General features: G+C 39.9%; 1 long non-coding RNA gene across 3 annotated transcripts in view; it reads right to left on the bottom strand.

The window, feature by feature from the left end:
- LOC113490338 overlaps nt 1-18,107 on the bottom strand; it is a 66,525-nt gene extending 48,418 nt beyond the window's left edge. The window contains exons 1-3 of one of the 3 annotated variants that reach the window (XR_003400205.1): nt 17,919-18,107; nt 11,384-11,474; nt 478-564 (exon numbers count right to left, since the gene is read on the bottom strand). This is a non-coding gene — a long non-coding RNA (uncharacterized LOC113490338). Of the gene's footprint in view, nt 1-477; nt 565-11,383; nt 11,475-14,648; nt 14,885-17,918 lie in introns of those variants that run through there. The other 2 variants (XR_003400204.1, XR_003400206.1) reach the window with 2 other exon arrangements.
- Nucleotides 18,108-19,802: the final 1,695 nt, after the last annotated feature.

Genomic DNA, 19,802 nt, shown 5'->3' with positions numbered 1-19,802 from the left:
GGGGGGGGGCGGGAGAACTCTAGTCTAGCCTGCCCTCTAGTGCTTTGTGGAGCCAAGGAGCGGCTCCTAGTGTGATCACTAGAAAAAATCTTGGCACACCAATGGGTATGTGGTGCTATAGCCAGAATGTTTTGAACGTTGTACGAGCAGCAGTCTGTCACAGATGCCCTAACCAGTGCTTCACAATGTCAATTCTTTATTTAAAGGCAAGAAGAAGCGAGGGTTTTCTACCTGGAATTGTAGAAATATTGCCTATAAATACAACAGGGTCATGATTTAAAGGAGCCAGGCTCTCCTTTTTTATTAAGGCATAGTTTTGCAAGTTGACTCTCCACATAAATCCCAGATGTGGCCCCTGTTGGCTTAATGCAAACACAAATACATAATTTTTCCCTTGCCCTTATGTCTAAAGGATGCCTAAACATTAGTGCACATCTAACTCGAAAATGTTACGTATAATTCAGCTGGAATATATACCAGTGAAAGGAGGATCTTGATTTACAATAACTTGAGGTTTCAGTGCCAAGACTGTGGGTGTTTGTAGCAGCACACAGATCTCTGCAACTATGGCAATGAGAAGAGTGATAATGAAACTCGCTAATTGGAAAAGGAAATTTTTAAAACCTAGAGACACAAATGCACACATTAATACATTAATCTGTCAAATTTTCAAGTGGGTAGCTGGGGTGAAAAATACTTTCCCAAAAAAGGCCCTTTATTTCTGTTTTGTGAGAGCATTTACACTGACTGTCATTGATGTTACTTTTTTTTTTCCTTTATCAGTATTTTTAGAAATTATTTAAATAAAAAGATTGTTGTCAATTTCTGATTGTTGGTCTTTACTAGTGTAATGAAAAATGTACTCTCAGTAAACTAATGAAATCTGTGATGAGTTCAGTGGTGGTTTCACTAGTGCTTTTATTATTTTTATATATTTAATATAAAACCACATATATATGTATATAAGCATCAAATCCTTATTAAAATATAAACTGGATCCACTTCACATAATTTGAATTAAAATCAGCTTCAGTGTTTGATTTTTTAAGTAGGTTTTTGGACCATCTAAAGAAGGACAGATTGTTTCCATTTTTTGCCAGGGAAGCAAACTAGCACACGTAGTCCCTATTCAGGGGACTCTGCCGGCTCCAGCTCCTCTGCTCCTGTTTCAAGATCCATAACAGTTATTTCTCCTTTTTACTAGCCAGACCAGTGAAACCCACACCAAAAACCTCTGTCCGACCTTGTTTTCATACAAGACATTAAATCACTTAAAATACATAGAACTGATCATCCTCGGTCTCTCCCCTGCATCTTTGGCAGATGGTGGTCCATGGGCAGAACCTGAGCCAGGGGCAGCCATGAGTCCCAGGTCCTCTCCCAGCAGGATCTATTGTGATCCCAGACCACCCACATCTTCCCATCACCATCTACCTCAGTGGGCCCCAGCCTGCCCCCACACTGCACTTGCAAATCAGCTCATGCACTCCCTACACCTTTCAGGCAAGCGAAGTTGGGTTAGAAATTGTTTTTCAAACTCATTTTGACTGAAATGTGTTTAGGGGGTAGTCACAGATGCAAATGTCTGGAGAAGAGAACAGACCCAGCAGCGGGGGCAGCACAGCCTTCACTCAATACAATAACCAAGAGAAGAAGGAGAAGGGTCAAGGGGGGGATCCAGCCCTCCAGTCATGACCAAAAAAAAATCTAAATCTGACCCCTCTACCTGAACTCTATTCCTCATCCATGGGGAGAAATTAGTTCTTGTAACATGCCATTTATCCAATCTACTTTAGAGAAACGAATGTCACTTCACCATGCCTGTACTTGCAAAGGTCTGCTGCTGGCCGGAGGAATCCCCTTCTTCTGCCATGATGAGGTGAGGAGAAAAATACCAGGAGGTGGGAGCTGTGTGTAACCCTGTGTTTAAGAATTTTCCTGTGCAAACGGATTTGTCACATTTTTCATTAAGGACAACAAGGCAGATAAATGAGCCTTTAGTAGATGAGATTTAGTTTTTCCAAGTATTAAGTTGTTGCAGCTCTTCCATAGGAAACATTAATTTTCTCAGTCACTTTTCCATTTACAGCAGTCAAGATACAGTACTTGAGATATAATGTGTACTAGACATAATATGCAATTGGTGTTCCCATTGTGTCTCAGCAGCAAACAATTAAGGGTTTTCATCCTTCCTGTAAAACATCTCCTTGAGTGTAAATAAAAATCAGAGCTCAGTCCCTCTTGAGGAAGGATTATGCGTATGTGGCAAATGTATTTAACAGCGCCTCGCCCCCTCTGTGTGCACACATGTGGCTTGTGTTTTTGGTCCTAACAAATAGCACGACTGCAAAATACTACAGATTTCAGGCAAACCTGAGGATAGCCTAACCCGTTATCTACAAATTTCTTTCTCCCAGAACCAACACTGACAACCCACTGGTTCTTACTGTTTCTTTCCCTTAGATGTTTCTCCACCTCATGACTTTTTTTTTTTTTTTTTTGTTTGGCCCCATAGAAACTCTTACCCCCTTCCTTTCAAGTCCTACACACACGTATCATTGAGTGCTTCTAAACTTGGGATCTGAAGCCGCTTGCAGGAGGGAAGATGTTGAAAATCCCAGCCAGATGAAAATACAACCTTCTAGTGATGTAAATTGATTCCAGCTATCACTTATTACTAATTCTAACAAAAATAACACAAGACTAATAATTTCCTTAGTAACAACCCTAGACATTAAAAATTATGACTTGGGACCTCAGAACATTGACTGAAGCTCTGTGAGACTTTCAAAACCAGCGTTTTCTTTCTGTCATGGCCTTGGACATACATACTTTCACTGTTTTTTCTACAACCAAGAGAGTCAGGAATGTACCCTTGCTTTAATGCAAACTGAGTTTCTGACCTCAGCATATAATTTGGGAGCTAAATTTTTAATCCTCAAACTGATAATAATTTTGAAAACACTGACAAAACTACTGTCTTTTCCAGCCTTTGAATAGTTAATGCATCCCACAGAGACTATTAAAGCCACTGACTTGAGAGATACTTTGGAAAATTCTGGAGCATGTTGCAGACTGGTTCTCTTTCAGAAAACTTCTGTAAGACACATCTCTGTGACATCTTGTCACTACCCTTCTATTCCTTCTTTCCAGAAGACATTTTCAAAGAAGAATTTTATACTTCTCTGAATATTTGTTTTCTTGAATCTTAGATCATTATTTGCATTATCCTGCTTTCCTTGGGCAGTAGGCAGATTTGAAGTCAGATTTTAAATAGTGGAGGATAACATCAGGATCAAATTTCCATGTCTATGTTGCATACTGTGTTGAAATAACTAGGAGCTAATAGGAGCCTTATAAATGAACTAATGAAAATCAGCCAAAAGACAGAAGAGATGGGGAAAAAAAAAAAAAGAATCTATTAGCATTATCTTGAAATTTAATCTTGAATTTTGGCTGCCCTTTTTTCAGGTTAATATAATCAGATAAGGCTGTGAAAATACAGATAGTAATTAGCATCTTTAACTTGGAATAAATGAACAAGTAATTCAACACTGGGAATATACTCAGTTTTGCCGCTGTTTGTGCAGAATATGACAAAAGATTAACTGTCTCCTAGGTTTTCCAGTTGTAACTGAGAACTATTTATAATAATGGAAAGCCTGTAGCATTTTATCTGACAGAAAATAGTTACATGATTTCTCTTGTGTCTAGGTACAGTGATATTTCATGTATAAAGAGCCCCCATTTGATAAACCATGAAGTAAAACAGATATGTGATAGTATTTTCTCATTTATTCAAAACCAGACATGCTCATAGAGGCAGTTCAGCATAGCTGACTACAGAATTCCTTTACACCTTGACTCATTCTCATCACGGCAACTAGAGTGTCACAGCATTCATTTTTATGCGCTTTAGGAAAAAAGAGGAGCTTTGTATTGAGAAATTTATATTACAATGTATATATATATTTCCTGCATTAAAAATCCTCATTTGCAGCTCAGGGACCTCTGTGCCCCTCTTGAACATCCATCATTCACATGAATTTGACTGCTGTCTCTTTGCAGGCTCGTTGATCTTCCCTGATCTGATCTGTCTTCTTTCACCTAATTGGACAAATCTAAAATGTTTTGTCTCATCTCAGGCTAATTCTTTGATACCTCCTTGCACAGCATCTCTTCCCAGCTTCAGCATAGCTACAACAAAGCTATCTATATCTTGTCCCTCAGCCCACCTCAGTCTCTGATTTCCCTGTCATCCTGGCCCGCCTTTCAAGCTCATAGCTGGAATCTTCAAGTCAGACAGTCTATGTCCTCTGTTGCTGAGGTGCTTGTTATGTCTGGCAAAGTATTTCTCCAGTTGGCTAAACCTTTTTCTTCTCAGTCTTGGATATTGCAACACAATGTTCTCCTAGGATATGGGATTTCTACGTTCCTGCTTCCACACCAAACGTGTGCATGCTAACCAGTGGGAATGCCTCCTGCACCCCAAGCTAAAAGTTACTGCTTTTCCTTCTCCTCTAATTGTTGTCTCTTGCCACGAGATTAATTCTCTTAAACTGGTTTCAGGCATTGACTGTATTATCCTTCCATGGCTGTACAGCACCTACAGCAGCAGGTTTCTGGTCCTTGGTCAAAACTTCCCAGCATCCTGATGGCACTAACTAGAAATAGCAGCAACAACAAACCCCCATCAGAATGGCTTTCAGATTTCCCATCTACCAGTACCACTGACACAGAAAGATCCCTAAAGACATACAGTTTCAGCTGGCATGGGCTGTCATGGCCACAGCCCTGCCCTCTCCTCAGTCTCTTGTGGGTCCTTCCTGCCCCCCACACCATCCTAGGACGTGGTAAGTCAGTCTGGGGAGAGGAGCCAACATGAAAGCTGGACTGACGACAAAGTTAAGGATCCTTTCAATCCAGGTCTGCTCCCGCTTCATGGCTACCTGGGTAGTTTCACTGGTAAGAAGTGGGAAGAAGGTATGAGGAGTGGGGAGGGGACAGAAATGCTCCTTCCAGCACCAGTGACAGGTCACATCAGCTGCTGTTTGTAGGGTTACAGTCTAAAGGATGATGGAATCACATGCAAGGCTGGAGTCCCTTCCCATTTCTGTGTCACTTAACATCTAGTGCCACACTAGAAGCTGTTAATGCCTTAGCTGAGGCTCCAGTTAACACCTACATTTAATTAACATGACTGAGCACAGAGTATAGAAAAGGAGACCTTTTCAGCTGTCAGTGACAAATTGACTTCTACATTTGTGAAACAGTTGTTCTGATCTCTTTGCCCTCAGATCCTCTTCCTGAATTTAAATGTTAAAGGAAAACATTTGTTAAAACAATCCAAATGGAAGTTTCCTGGTTTTTCAGTAAACACAACTTCAAAGTCACAATTCATCATTGATGAACCCTGTATCAGGTTTGGCTCTGCTCCACTGTGCTTTCCTGACAAGGAAGTCAAAGAGATGGGGGACAGGAGGGGATTGATTTTTATTTTAATTTTTGAAATGGATGGGGGTGTTGGGGTAAATCTTTTGATTCAGCAAAAAGCACATTAATAGAAAGCTCACACGAAACATCTAAAGAACTGTGCATCTTGTTCTGCTTAATTCTTCTCTGCCCTTAAAGTTACTATCATCATTTGTACCTTATAGAAAAGCACTGCATGTGTGGAAGTGTGATCCACAGAAATATATCAAGGGGATATTATGATATGTTAAAATCAAACTGCAAACCTAGAAAGGCCAGGTCTGATAACCATGGCCTGGACTGTCAGGATCTTAAAACCTGAGCATGACCTCATTGACAAGCTTCTTTGCTCAAAAGTGCTCAGCAGCAGTCACACTTCATTTATCTATCCAGTTCCTGGCAAATCAAACAGATGTTAGAAAAAGAAAGGCTGCAGAATAGCAGATGGTGGACATGAAATTGACAGATCTCTGAGGAGGCAAGCTGGTAGGCAAAAAGCACAATACACAAGCAAGCAGTTTGAGAAGAAACTACTCTGGCATCTGCAAGCAGCTTGTCCATCAGGCATCACAGGAGTGTGAGCTTCCTCGCACAAGATGAAGTTTGAAGGTCCTGGTGTAGCAGTGCCATGCAGGCTACTGCGCTCCATCAGTCCCCTGTCACCATCTGCCTTCGCACATGAGCAATGCCACTCTGCCAAAGCCTACTCTGAACTCTAATCTGTCTATAACACTACAAGTAAGTGCATATTTGCTCAGTGGTATCACTTATAGGAGCTGTTCAGCCAATGCACATCTCTTTATGCCACTGAAGTATATGTTTGATGCAAACTCATGTATGCTAACTCCCACGGTTTGGAGTGGGTCCCTCTGGGCAGGGTCAGTGCAGAACCATGGAGCTGATCAAGAGGCTGTGTGGAAATAAACTGTTCTGCTGAAAGGAAGGATGGTGAAAACTGCAATGATAACTCTACCAGGCAAGAAATAACTCTTAGTTTTGTCCCCCTGAATGGAGCTCATTTTCCTCAACGACTTCGTATTTCTCCATCACCATCTCTCCCTTAAGCAACTAAATTATTTTTAAGCAGTATAAAAAGGTGAAAATAAAACACACAACACACAACCCTGAGGTTTCAAGGCACCTACTTGCGAAATTAAAATTTGAGTCAAAATCCTCAAGGGCAGCTCTTTAGCTGGTAAAAGTAAATGCTGGTATACGTAGCTAGTACAAGTAGGTTTTTCATTGACAATGTCTTCTTAGGAGCTGAGTAAACAAGAATTGCAAGTGGGATGCAACTAAGCCTCAAGAATGAGATTTTGTGTGAATAGAAGAAGAAATTTTGTTGTGTCCTTTCCTTCAGTATCCGGAAGTATATTCCAGAAGACAGCAGTATACTTCAAAGGAAAATTTACAGTTGACGTTTTTGATCCTAATTTCCCACAACATTGCTGTCCAGAATAAAACTCAAGAAAAAATTCCTTGGAAGCTTCAGGATTTTGCAAAAGAAAGCTCTTTGAATGCATCCACAAAGCCTTCTTGTAAGACAAGGTAAAGAAAGTTGGTCAATGCAAAATACAGAGAGCATTTTTTCATAGTCCTCTTTAAAAAAGTAACAGAACTGAAATACATAAGTAGATTAACACCTGTGAATCTCTTTCCAAAAGGGAGCAGTTATGCAAAGGTGACATTAAAACCAGTGAAGGGTTCAGCATTACATTCAAGTTTCCAGAAGTGACCTCTAGAAGACAGGAAACAATAACGTTTTAAGAGGTCTATGAAAGGATCATTGTGCTAGTGTTTCTCCACATTAAATCACACATTTGTCAGTGCATTTGTAGACTACAAACCATCCCAAACTTTTAAGAGTTGCAGCCTGGAGTCTGTATGGTAAAATTTCAGTTCCCCAGGAGTCCACTTCACAGGGTACTTTTTGTTAAAACAAATATACTATTACATATTTTTCCTTCACCAAACAAAAGCAATTGTTGTCTCCACAAAACCCACAACGTTCATCTCAGGCACCAAAAGGTACATGACAGTAGTCAGGTTGTACAAGCACTTCACTACAGCAAAGCATGCATCTATACAGCTACAGAGTTCAGGGTGTTTTCAGCCTGTGCCATTCAGTGGTTCACAGTCAATTTTGCTTGAAAACTCATGTGCAAAACTTAATGTATAAAAGTGTTGTTTCCAGGGGAAGATGAGTGCTGAAAACCCAGCCTTCTTAAAATAATGAATTAGAAATACAAGTAATCATTGAAAGGCCGAGTTATTCAATGAAATAATGTTCTGTACAGTGGACAAGTGTACAGAAATAATGTAAATAATGTTCCATTATTTATTTACCTGAATGTTCAGAGGCAAGAAAAAGAAAAAGAATCATCTCTCCTCAGCTCCAGGGGCTTGGCACTCAAATTACAAGAATAAAATAAAGTGCAAGTAGCTGCATTCCTCCCCAAAGGCATCACAGTCCCCCCCATGCTTTAAATACAGATGGCAATGAGCCCATGCAGACATAACCCCCTTCTGTCTACTCCCCTTAAAACACCTTCTGGTTTACTGACCATATTTAGACCCTTTGGCAGTCTATAAAAAGTGCTACATGATCTTAGTTGCACTAAAACCAGTAAGAGTTATACTCTATTTCACACTTGCAGTGAAAAAACCCTCATTTCCTATGGAGGGATTTTCAAAGTTGCCTGAGGGCTGGATCTACAAAGTGATTTTAAGATCCTAAGTCAAATTTCCAAGCACAGCTGGCATCCACAAAGAGACTGGATTCACAAAGGGGATTTAGACTGAGCTTTGCAGCAACTCACTTCTACCAGAACTCATAGATCTGGATCTGGTGCCCTCATGTAACACAGGAGAGTTGTCAAAGTGAGAGTGGGACTCACCAAAGCCAACATGTTGAAAGGAGCCTCCAGACTAGGAAAATGCTGGGGAGAGGAGAGCTGTTTAAGCTCTGACACCATCAGGACATAGGATCAGACCTGCACAGGAATGTGACCCGGATGGCTAACCTCTCAATAGCTGTGAGTCCAAGAACCAAGTTCCCCAAACCTGCTGCCTGAAACTGAAGATGCCTACAGTTCCTATGGACACAACAGTGCTGAGCAGGCGGGGACTCCTCCGATGCCACACCATTTCTGATGGTGCTTTTCCTTCCTGCTCACACTTGAGGCTCAGCCCAGCAAATGTACCCTGAGAAGTACAGAAACCTTCAGTCTGTTCTGCTGACACTTATACTTCACATAAATGCAAAAATTTCATTGGCCCAGCAAGACCCACAATTTAAATGTCTTTTTTATTTTTGGTTATCTTCTAGGTCTAGCTGGTGACTGTCACACATAACTAGCAAAAACTTACTCAAGGTATCTTGAGATGAGAAGGTGTTTAAAGCAATATCCTTTTGCAATGCTAGGGTGGAAAGTTAGAAGAATTTTGAAAATACCTATGTTATTTTAGTGCCTTGACCATTACATACCACTAAACCTGTGGCTGTTGACAAATGAACAACAGAGATCAGTGCCACATTGCTAGGGCTGAGTTGTTTTTCTCACTGTTCATAGAAACTACATGGACAATTCTCGCACTATAAAAACTGGAGGAGAAAGCACACATATATTTTAATCTGTGTTTTTCAGTAGAGATGCCAAAAGCAGAATTCCACACTCTTTCAAATGTAAAATACTGTTCAGAGCTAGTCTCACTAGAAATATGTTTTCCAGCTTACAAGTGATACAGTCCTCCCCACGTAATTTACATTTATTAATGACTCCAAATTCATTAGCTTCATAGTCAGCTGACAATCTTTCCAAACCTTATAAAATAGGTTTAAAACCCCCAAGATAAAACTAACCATGCTTCTATGCACTAATGAAAAGAAAAACAACAACAAAAAAGGTATAACATTTACTTAGAACAACAGGATTCAACAATTTAATGCAAATAACTTGCAACACTTACTCTCTTAACATCCTCCAAGAAATATCTGTTTTAAAGAGACTCAATATTGCTTAGTAGTGTTAACTCTCCCACAGAGGAATCATTTTAAGAGCCCAGGTTCAATTGGCCTAGGTTCATGCTACGAAACTGTCAGGATTTTATTGAAGGCTCTTAAATTTAAAACCCAGCCACTCCAGGATGGCATTCCTCAGCTGAGTGGGGACCTCAGGTATACCCAGATGCTGCAGTTCACCTCATATCAATATCACTCTGTATCCCTCTGTCTCATGAGAACACAAGAGTCGGATTTACTCACCTAGCTTTGGTCATGAGATGAATGACAAAGCATGTTTTTTTCTCTTCCTTAAACCTGGAGGATATCTAAGATGATTAGTCCAGGCACAGAAGTCCATACTACAGTCATGGAAAGTTAAATAAAATGTCCTGTGTTATGGAGTCTTAGAGGATAAACTCTATACCTAGGTGGTGACACGGATCTTAGACAGGTCATTTAACCTCACCATAGAATTTCCTTTGTAGATTGTCTGAAGTGGAAGTCTAGGGCAAGAGGGAAAGCTCTAAGAGAAGGCCTTGGTGAGGTCAGACTAAATTATGACCTAACTGTTGTGTGAGAACCTGTAGAGAGGAGCTAAAATAAATGGGAGCAAGGAGGCAAAGAGGACCTCAAAGATAGGAGGAGAATACTCAGGGATTGCAGACCCCAGCTAGTCTGGATGTGTTTGGTGGTTTGACAGAAGATACAATAGATGCTTTTTTGAATCATGAACAATATTCCAGTGCCCCATTCTGGCAGAACAGAGCCAGCTGGCAATCCATAGCAGCAACCAAAACGCATCAGGTTTGATGTGAAACAGAATTGTGGAGAGGCACAGATTTTAGTAAGAATGATTACATTTCATGTTTTAATCCACAGACTCTGTAAAAACAAGAGATTGAGTTTTATACAAATCTGCTGAATAAGTCCTATTCCAAGGCATTTCCAACAGCCACTGAGCAATATCTTATGGAAGGGTTATTACTTTTATGTGGCTTAAAGCCACGAAGAGTGGGGCAGTTTGGAAGTGTGAGAGCTTCTCAGATAGGCTTCCTTTCCCTCAGGGGATGAATAATCAGGGTTCACATGACACCAAATTTAAAGGGTCATGAATTGAAGGTGCAAGATTACAATTGCCCTGAAAACTCACAGCTGTTTTCACCCAAAAGCTAGTTTATGTTTTTTCCCTACTTTCCCGGACCTGCCATTGAATGGAAGTGAGTCTTAAATAATAATGCTGCTCTGAGGCATATCTATGGAGCAGATACAGCTCTCCTGTCTGATCATCTGAAAGTTTTTATCAATCAGCCAGAAAGATGTCAACCCCGCAGGGGATAAAATGTGTGCATTAACTTTTTTCATGCTTTGTCCATCACTATATAAGGAAATGGAAACAGCAATCAGGTCTGAGTTGGTGGATGGGCAGTCCAGCTCATCTAGCATCTTGCAGCTACCAAAAGTTTAATAGGTTGAACCCTGACCTGTCTTCTGACAGGGCAACTCCAGAGCTGTCAGACTCACAGAGTTTTCCTGTACTGGTGTAGAGTTTAAAGATGTTTTCTTAAAAGTCACTTCATATAGTAAACCCATCAGCTATACAAAATTAATTCAAAGAAGGAAAATTCACATAACAGAATAATCCTTGTTGTTTCATCTTGTGCATCAGTCAACAGTAAATCTGAGATAAAACCACAGAAAGCATGAAAGATTATGTGCAGTCACTGGAGTGCACCCCAAGCTCTAAAAATGCCCCCTAGTTCACCTTTAATGTATTGAATTCCCGACTGGCCCCAGTTTGATTCTCAGCTGCAGATTTCCTTGACCTCTCAGTCACTTTGTCTCAGGCACTTTGTTTCCATTTGATGATGATGGAATTAATTTGGTCTGTGCACTGGGACTCTTACTTACTGGCTGGAACTCCAATGGCTTGAGAAAAATCCAACCACTGTACACAGCCTTGAACTCGAGGTCTATTTTCACAAGGCAGACAACAGAAGAGCTAAAAAAAATATATGTAAAAGGGAGAAAATCAAAGGGTAATGACAACTGAAAATCTGTCCAACAGAGAGAAGGTTTGAAGGCTCCTAAAGCTTGGCCCATCATTTGTTTATAGTGTGCATGTCACCATAACACAATCCCCAGTGAAGGGATTTATTAATTTCTGTGAAAGGATGTGGATCAGCTTCAAAGTAATTTTCTGCCGTAGTAACTTCAGGACCACTTTTACATCCAGCTCTTTCCATTTAAATTTGACAAGTTGGCCAGTTCAACTGTGCTGAAGACCTGTCATGTTTGGTCCTTTCAATTTGTGGAGTAGTAATCGGTGGAGGTTTAGGTCCTCTTTTACCATATTCAACCCTGTTGTGCCCAGTTTCGTTTTCTCAGTTCCCTTTCCTGGTTCCCTTCAGACATTGAACCCCGATGTCTGTAGACCACAGAAATCCACTGTTCAGAGTAATGGTCTGCTGCTTTACACTTAGAGGAATTCCTCCTCAAATGTCAGGGCTGCCCAACACACTAAATGTAGGCTGATGAAGTAATTTGTCCTAGCTTTTGCTACAGCAAACAAAAGCAGCAAGGAATAAGTGGCTGGCAATGAAAAAGTGCAAATTATTGTTAAAAGTGCTTTCAGGATAATGGAAGCTCTTCAGGAGCATGGGAAAGGACACATACAGTGTTAAAGTTAGGGCAGTGTTTTGGTGTAATTGTAAACCTGCTGCTTTGCAGTAAGCAAGTGGCACTGAAGTAAAGTTAATTTTAAAACAAGGTGAGATTTGTAATTAAGATCACTCAGGTTAGGTAAATTGCTTCTATCCCATTGAGTATGCTGGAGTATTGTCAGCAGACAGAACTGTATCAAGCTCTTCTGTTTCCCACTGCAGTGAGGACTTTATGCAGACATTTTCTACTGTCTGCCTCAGGTTTTGGATTTTTATAAAGTTAAAAAAACAAACTGCAACTGAATCGAAACTTCTGGATTGCACAGAGCTTCTAAGAAAGCTCTGGGGGATTATGGCTTCCCTATTATTTTGACACAGAACCATACCTCAGAGCAGCTTCTTTAGAAAGTAGTCTAAAGTTTGCTCAAAAAGTAGCAAATGTTTTGATTAAACCAGTCTGAGCTTGAAACCAAAGTATAAACTGAAGAAGTATATGTAGTTTCAGATCTCATATAAACATTTCAAATGGATTTTTAATTGAGCTCTCTTTATTCCCTCTCACTTACTTGAAAAACAGATTATTTCATATTCTAGAAAACTTAAAAGAATTGGTTACTCAGGGTGTTCACAGCCATCCCTTCAAAGCTTAATATGACACATGCATGTTTGTGTTCACATGTATACATGTGATTTACATGTCCGTAGTAAAGATTTGCTTCTGGTGTTTTCTTTTTTGTCTCTGGGACAAAGAATAACATTAAAATGATTGCTCCCCCACCATCACCTTCTGTAAAAAAAAAGGGATTCTATTTCAGTGCCTGGTACCTGAGGGCCTTGGAGAGTTCTGCTGTGATAGCGTGTGAGTTGAGTTTATTTGGTCATATATTACCTCTGTTTGATATTTACGTGCTGCTGTACTGTGGGAGAAATTAATCACACTGCATTTATCAGAGATAAGCTAATCCAACCAAAGTCAATGGTTTAGTAGGCACAGAGTTTCAGAGGACAGCAGTAAATTATAACTGGTTTTGATTAAGAGGTAATTAGCTAAACCTGTTTACCTTAACCTTTGCTGCAACTATTGTTTTTACTAGAGAAGAGTGTCATTAGATTGTGTCTGGGATACAAGTTACGGAGCGCACACCACTTTTCACTGTCCAATTTTCATCTGTTATTCAAGGAAGAGGTAGAAAGGTCAGGATCAGATTGCTATTGTACAATTCTCCTGAGAAGAGAGCAGAAAGTTTCCTTGACAGAGACAAAATAAGCCATGAAGAACAGTAGTTTATTTTTCAGTAGGATGGAGGGGGAGTCAAAAGAACACATGTCTACAGCCCTAGACAGATTTTTGCAGTAATTCAACTGTCTCAGTAGATTTGAGAGTCATTTGAACTCATTGAGCATTTTACAGAAACAGGGAACAGTAATACCAATTCGCTGCAGACTGCAAAATAGTGCAGTTAAGAAAAGAATATTTTTTCAACTGTACTGCATTTTCATAAATTATTTTTAAATTTATTCATGCAAGAAAATTAAAAGAACCCTAGGAAGCCAACTCTTAAATTGCTTTATAGTCATTACATTGACCAGTTTCTTAGTTAAATAAGGGTTTAGATCAGTGTACCCTCTGGCTTATTGATAGCATTCAGCCAAAATGTGAGCACGTTTGAGAACAGTGTGGGTTTCTGTTTCTTGCTTGAGGGACCTTCAGCTTCATAACCGATGACAGATAAGCAGATGCCCAAGTAAACACGGTTGCTGAAGGACAAGAGATAAGTTTGTTTTACAGTTTTATGACTAAATGCATATAGATTGAATTCCCTAGTTTTAATTCCTATAACTGTTTGAAATGAATACCCACCTGCACACCACACATAATAGGTTTTACCTAGCTTGAAATGTAAGTATTGCAATTTCACTGCCCATTCCTGCATCTTTAGCTACAGTTTTCTCCCATGAGTTCCCATTACATCCCAGGAAAATAGAGGAGTTTTCAGACAAGTCCATAAGGTCTTGCTTCGGTCAAGCTGTTTCTGAGTGAGGAGAGAGAGTTTCAAAGCTTTAAGGCATTACCTACTAAGCAACTTTTTTTTTTTTCTTACACCAACAGGGCTCAATCTCAAAGATTTAGAGGCTATATTACAAGAAAGGCAATTTCTCAGGCAGTTAAGACATTTAACGGGGGGAAAAAAAAAAGCATGTTATATATATGCCCATATATAAAATATGGTCATACATAATAAAGATGATAATTTTACTGCATTTTTTCTACCTGAGAACACGGGTTATTGCTTATCTTTGTTTTAGCCTGTCTAAGAAGAAAGACCTGTACAGTGTAGCCTTATTCTTACACAGAAGAATATCACATATTTTTTCAGCTGAAATTTAATGTGGCAATACCTTCTCCCATCTGTTTTCCTGAAATCTTATCAGTACCAGAGAGGAGAATTACTTGAAATATGGTAGACTCTTGAATAACAGAAGTTTAACTTACTGGTGCAGGAGTTACTTACCTGTGTTGTTCAGTCTTTGTGTGGGCTGGGGAAAACACTCCAGACCTCACATCTGCCGGTTTGTTCAGTTACTGATTATCCCATTGCACTGAATGAGCAAAGGTTTATATCCCTTGGCAGCATGGGCAGCCCAGATTATGTCTCCACTGGGTAATCTTTTAAGTGGCTAAAGCTGATCTTCCAGCTAGGTATGGGAATGTTAGTGCTTCAGGCCACAGGAAGAGGTTTATGAGCTAAAAATGGTGTATTAATGGCATATTGTTAAAGTTTCTTTGGAATAGGGAAATAAGTGCTCTGTCTTTTTCAGTCTCCAGGGGTTTTGCCATATCACTAGTCAGATTTGCTCTTCAGTAGGGTCTTTGGATAGACAGAGTGGAAACCACTAGCTTTCCACTGGCAATTATATGTTTAATGCTTTTTTAATGGGTAGTCTGCTCCTGTAAATCAAAATAACAGGCTATAAGAGAGAGAGAAGGGGTGTGTGTGCATGCACATGCACAAGTGTGCCTTCTGTGTAGACAGTAGCTTGATTTCCTCTCCACCTAGAAATGGCTAAAATTGACAATGAAAAGAGTTTGGAGATCCGTTTTTAGCATTATAAAGGACCTCAGTTCAGCTCACAAAGTAATTTTTCCTAGAGATAGGAATTTCACTTAACTTAGCAATTGTTTCTGACTTCAAAATTCAAAACGTTTTATTCTGAGTTTTCAAAAAGAGCTAGAATTATACATGACTCTCCTAAGAGTCAGGTAAATTGCTAATACCTCACAAGCACTCTGTTCTCCTAAGGAAGTGACATAAGAGTCACTTGATATGACAGCAGTTACTGAATCGCTGTGGTTACAGTGATTCCTGCCAGATAATACAGGCTTATTGTTTCCTTGCTGCAAGCTTTTGGAGAGAGGGATCATCTTTTCATTCTCGGGTTGGAAAGCACCCAACTCAAAAGTGTTCTTGCTTAGGAAGAGGACTTCTGGCCAGTACAGTTGCACAAATAAAAACAGTTAAATAGTTATAATTATATTGAAACTGACAAATAAGGATAAACAGTGACTATCTCTCTGGTGCTTCAGTTTGCTATGACCTGACATAAATAAATAACAGATATAGGTGCAAAGATAATGCTACTCTTTTCCAACACAAAAGATTAAACAAAATGCTAGTCCCAATGTTTCTCTTTTTCATGAAGAAAAACAATCAATTATGACATCCATTGTGTTTAGATAAAACTGTGTGTTTCTATAAATGCTTTTCTAAGTCCTGACTACTTTAGTAGAACAGAACAGAACACCACCTCAGTATGACAATGTCAATAAAGTCCACTAAAACCAGTCAAAACTTTATATTCTTCTCCCACCATAAACATAAATATTCACAGTCTGGAGGGTAGATATTCTCAGTTAGAAAAAGTAAGGGTTTAAATGTTTTTCTAAATAAAATTTAATAAATTAGCTTAAGAATTTACAGTTAGTGTATTGACTCTATGGTTTTGATTGGGTTTTTTTCTGATTTTTTTAGACTATGTGGCTCAATAAAGGAGTTTAGAATTTTTCACTCATTCTGAGAGAAAAATTCCTACCAGTTTCAGTAAGATAAAAATAACAAAGATTCAGTTATAACTACAGAAGATCGAAATAGACATTTTGGGTTCAGACCTGTGTGTGTCTTTCCTTTTCATCTCCTATGCAGGCAACTGAGCATTCAGAGCACCAGAAATTTCCTATTATGTCAGCAAAGTATTATAAGATGACATATTTTGGCTGTTAATGAATGAGGTTTGTATTGGAAGCAGTAAGATATTATTTCATGTTGGTGCCCATCTTTTAAGGGTATTCACTTCCATTTTTTATTTAAGATTGTTAATTATTCCTCACATTGGATGTGTAAAGTGCATTTGCTGTTGTTTGGGTCCTTTGAATGTATGTCTTTACAGACTCATGCTGAAATTATTTCACAATTTCCCTTGCATCAGCAATTTTGTGCTGGTTTTCAGAACACTTGGATGCCTTTATTAAACCTCTCTTTTTTTTTTTTTTTTTTTCTTTGTAACTCAGTCTTAGATCCTTTAAACAAGATTAGTCAAGGCTGAGTCTGTGCCACTGGCTTTTATTACCCATTCATGGGTATGTCTGGTTGCAGATTTGGTTTTCATATACATTTGCACTGCTGTTTTCCACCCAGGATTAGGAAGTCATGAGCTTTACATCTTCTCTTTTGTCTCCAGTTTGTATGTACCATGTTAACAATAAGCCTCAGTTTATAATTGCCACTGAATTACAACCTTCAGCAGCATGACAATACAATTGGCACTGTTTATGGGACACCATTAGAAAATAACTTCTTATATCAAGATACATCACCAAATGCATTCTTTCTCTCACTATTACTAGTCCAGGGACTTCCACATTTTAAAGAAGATAAGGGTCTCAAAAAAAACCTCCAAAACCCAGAACAAAAAACTACAGGACAATCAATACTCAGAATAGAGAAATTTAATTTTAAAGCATTTTTATTAACCTCTGGCCAAAAGGGTTATGATATTTTACACACAAAAAATCAGGCACATAAATGTGTGAGAAAGTATTGTGTTACTCTGGCAAGGCAAACCTTATCTCCTTTGTATGTTCACCAGTTAAGGACCGTTACATCAAGGAAAATCAGTACTCTCCTTGCAGAAAAATAAGAGGGTGATGTTGAGCAAAGAAGTCATACTGGGTTGTAGATTTCCACGCAGACACACCTGAAGCTTTCACATGCCATGGGTATGGCAGTCTAGGTAGATTATTGGTTACACTCTCTTCAGCCCAAGTCTCCAGCTTGGTCTACTCCCTACCTGAGGTCCTGGTGACCTGCTATCACAACTAATTGTGCTGGCAGTTGCTCCAAGGTTGGGACGAGGTTGGTCCTGGGACACCGTAGGAGGATGCCCACTGAATTTGGGCAGTCTGAAAACGCTTTTTGAGTCTGTGACGTCTGTGCCCAGGTCTCAGAGAATCTGTCTCAGTGACTCATGTGAATGCTATGGGAGAACAAGATGAGTTGTCAACTGGAATTGCTTCCTGAAACAGTAACTGCTTTAGGAATACAAGGCATTAAGAGACATTCTGATTACTCTTGTGTCTTCCTGCCTTCCAGTTCAGCCTGACACTGCTGTCAATATCCTCTTTGCTATGGCAACTGTCATGCTAAGTTGCGTGTCTCCATGCATTTAGTTTCTGAGGGTAAGTGTCATCCCACCCAATTTAAGCTACTGAAAATTCACAGGCTTACCTAAGCCAGCAGCCTCTTCTCCCTCTCTGGCTACAGGGAAGAGACATCCACTTCTCACAACTGATTCATCCTGTCCTAAGCCAGAGCTCTAGGATGGGTGTGATAAATCACCTCCTGGAGTTGCCTGTCTCTCTTCATGGGGAGTGAAAGGAGCTTAGAGGAGCATGGAGACAAGACCCCCCGGTCTCAGCTGCTGCAGCTCAGCTATATGATCTCCCCTTGCATGCTAGCAATGCCATATGGGAAGCTTAAGCAAAGGGTATGAACCAGTGCACATGCCTAAGAGCTCAGGGAGAAGTATTTTGCCTCCTCATCCCCATAAATATCCTTGCAAATACAGTGGGGGTGAAGGTAACTGCCCCAGGCTCCAGATGCATGCAAGGAAAGGTCAAACTGAATTTCTATTGTGGGATCCTAATTAGACACCCTCTCTTAGTGTGTCCCTGCCTATCCCCTCCATATCCTCCTCCCATTGCCATTGCCCACTGCATGGCACGTGTTAGCTGCTACCCAGCCTCGCCCCACAGCAGACCTCTCAGCCAGGGAATTCAGGCCAGCAAACTGGATACAGCCCATCCTGGCTGATGCTGATTATTTCCTCCTACTGTCCAAACCTGGACAATCACTTATTATATTTTGCAATGGTCTGCTCTTGAAAATCACAATATTTTGCAGCAGTGCACTACACAAACTTCAGAAAATCACTCAGCAAGCATAAAAGGATGTTTAAAAACTTCTCATTTGCTAGCAAAGGGAGAGTGCAATTAATCCAAGACTTGTCAGACTGCAGATTAGTTTTATGCTTGGTTTGAAGACAGCTTGTTCACTGACTGGACTTTCTGGACTACTTTAAACAAATATGTTTTGCAATATTTCCCACTGTCTTTCCTAGATGGAGAATTCAGAAATAACAATAATAATTAAAAAAGACACATTTTAATTAGTTTGACACATAGTGATTGGATCCAGGCTAAAACTTTGCCCAGGATTTGTACACAGACACATTGTGTAAATGGAGTGAAGTTCAGACTAGGTATTTACGTCCCTGAGTTTCAGAGGTGTAAGTCAGACTTCTTCTCTGATTTTAATTAAATTGCCATGAGAAATTTCAGGGAGGGGGTTGGGAGACACTATTTAAAGAGCTGTTTTAATCTGGGTTTCCAAGGCATTCTCTATCCTAGCTTAGTCTCATGCAGAGATAAAACCACTGAATTGCTAAATACAAATATTTGTGGGCTTTCAAGATTCTTTGCTTCTTACCCTAAACCTAACAGGAGAGAAAGCTCAGCAATGAGTTTGCAAGATTTTCTTTATCATTTTTTTTTTACCCCCAAAAATGTAAAGACTCATCTTCAAGCATTTACCCACAGCTAACGTTTCTGAAAACCGGATCTGAGTGAGTCACCCAGAAAAATTACTCCTAATGCCAAAATTAGGTAGCTGAGTTCCACAACACCCGCGTCCCCTAACCCAAATTTATTTCCCTTCAGCCCATTTCCCACCGTGTCCCTCCACATTCCTCTGAGCCACCGATGTGCTCACTGCAGCTGCATGAGAACATCCCCTCCTATGGGAAATATTCATGCCTCTAGGAATCACCATAGCAGATCTTCTGTCTCCTTCACCCTGTCCCAACATAATGAGAAGAAAGAAAAGCAATCATTCACAGATCATCGTTGCCCATGGACATTCTTAATCCTCATGAGATCCCCAGTGGTCAGCAAACAGCTGGATGTAAGTGAGAACAGCTCTGGGGAGCTTTGACTTTCATCCAAGACTGGGTTTGTCCCTGCCTTGCCAAAGGGAAAACATAGGCGTGGTTTAAAGCACAACTCAGCTGGGCTCACGAGTTGGCCAACGGTTCCATTGGGGTTACATGGGGGG

The sequence above is a fragment of the Athene cunicularia genome (assembly GCF_003259725.1).
Source record: "Athene cunicularia isolate RWA chromosome Z unlocalized genomic scaffold, athCun1 chrZ_part3, whole genome shotgun sequence".
NCBI classification, from domain to species: domain Eukaryota; kingdom Metazoa; phylum Chordata; class Aves; order Strigiformes; family Strigidae; genus Athene; species Athene cunicularia.
Note: the sequence above shows the minus strand (reverse complement) of the source record. Positions and strands in the feature narration are given on the sequence as shown.